Consider the following 2,039-nt stretch of genomic DNA (forward strand, 5'->3'; position numbering starts at 1 on the left):
TTTTTCATCTCTTGATTTAATCATATAATTCTTATTTTTTAAGTTGCTTATTTGGTGTGTCATATTAATTAATTTGAGTATGTTGAACCATCCTTGTGCCCCTGGAATGAAGCCCACTTGATTGTGGTGTATAATTTTTTTAATATGTTGCTGTACTTGGTTCGCTAGTATCTTATTTAGGATTTTTGCATCTGTGTTCACGAGAGATATTAGTCTGCAGTATTCTTTTTTTGTGTTATCTTTACCAGGTTTTGGTATCAGGGTAATATTGGCCTCATAAAATGTGTTGGGTAGTACTGCCTTCTCTTCATTTTTGGGGGAGAGTTTGAGGAGAATAGATATTAAATCTTTGAATATTTGGTAGAATTCACTGGTGAAGTCATCTAGTCTTGGACTTTTACTTTTTGTAGGTTTTTAATGATTGTTTCCATTTTCATACTGCTAATTGGCCTATTTAGATTTTTCAGTTCTTGATTCAATCTAGGAAGGTTGTATTTTTCTAAGTACTGATTCATTTCTCTAGGTTATTAAATTTGGTGTTATGTACTTTTTCATAGTATTCTTGTATGATCCTTTGTATTTCTGTGATGTCAGTCATAATTTCCTCTCTTTCATCCCTGATTTTGTTTGTTTGTGTCCTTTCTCTTTTTTCTTTAGTGATTCTAGCCAGTGGTTTGTCAATTTTATTAACCTTCTCAAAGAACCAGCTCTTTGTTGCATTAATTTTTTTCTATTGTATTTTGTTTTCAATTTCATTTACTTCTGCTCTAAGTTTGATGATTTCTTTCCATCTGCTGACTTTAGGCTTCATTTGTTCTTCCTTTTCTAGTTTTTTTTTTTTTTTTTAATGAAGTGTTAGGTTGTTTATTTGGGCTCGTTCTTGTTTTTGGAGAGAGGCCTGTAATGATATGAACTTTCTTCTTAGGACTGCTTTTGCCATGTCCCCAAAATTTTGATGTGTTGTACTATCGTTATCATTCATTGTTATGTATCTCTTGATTTTTCTTTTTATTTCTTCTCTGACTTAGTTATTCTTCAGTATCATGTTTAATCTCCATGTATTTGTGGTTCTTTCTGATTTCTTTTTACAGGTGATCTCTAGTTTTAGAGCATTATGATCAGAGAATATGGTTGATATGATTTCAACCCTCTTATATTTGTTGAGGCTATCTCTGTGTCCCAGTATGTGGTCAATTCTTGAGAATGTTCCATGTGCACTAGAGAAGAAGGTATAAGCAGCTGTTTGAAGATGGAAGGCTCTGTAAAGGTCAGTATGTCCAGTTGGTTTAATGTTATTTTCTTATTGATTTTCCGTTTGGATGATCTGTCCATATCTGCCAGTGGGGTATTTAGTTCCCTTACTATGATAGTGTTTTGTTCTCTTTCTTCCTCTAGTTCTGCTAGTAATTGCTTTACATATTTTGGGGCTCCTTGATTGGGAGCGTAGATATTAATAATTATCATGTCTTCCTGGTACATGATTCCCTTTATCACTATGAAGTGTTCCTCAATCTTTTTGTTTTCTTTTTTTCTTTCTTTTTTTTTACATGCCTATAGCACCTAGTCTTCTTAAGTAGTCTCCCATCCAAGTACTAACCAGGCTCAACCCTGCTTAGCTTCCAAGATCAGATGGGATTGGGCATGTTCAGGGTAGCACGGCTGTAGGGTTTAATACCTTTTGTTACCTTTTTTTATTTGAAGTCTATTTCTTCTGATATTAATACCACTACTACCACTTTTCTCTGAATGTCATTTGCTTGAAATATCATTTTCCACCCTTTCACTTTGAGTCTATATTTGTTTTAGAGCTGAGCTGTGTCTCATGGAGGCAGCATAAGGTTGGCTTTTATTTTTTGATCCCATCAGTAGCTCTGTACCTTTTTATTGGTGAGTTCATCCATTTACATTTAGGGTGATTATTGATATATGTGGTCTTCTTATAGCCATTTTATCTTTTGCTTTCTAGTGGGTCAGTGTTTCCATTGCTTCTTTGTCCTTGTATTTCTGTTTTCTTTATTTTGGTTGGCTTTTGCGAGTTT

The 2,039-nt window shown here is 33.8% G+C and overlaps 1 pseudogene; it reads right to left on the reverse strand.

Annotated features, from left to right (window-relative positions):
* Window positions 1-1,548: 1,548 nt before the first annotated feature.
* LOC118608964 lies at window positions 1,549-1,667 on the reverse strand (annotated as a pseudogene).
* Window positions 1,668-2,039: the final 372 nt, after the last annotated feature.

This window comes from Rousettus aegyptiacus, unplaced genomic scaffold (assembly GCF_014176215.1).
Source record: "Rousettus aegyptiacus isolate mRouAeg1 unplaced genomic scaffold, mRouAeg1.p scaffold_m13_p_10, whole genome shotgun sequence".
NCBI classification, from domain to species: domain Eukaryota; kingdom Metazoa; phylum Chordata; class Mammalia; order Chiroptera; family Pteropodidae; genus Rousettus; species Rousettus aegyptiacus.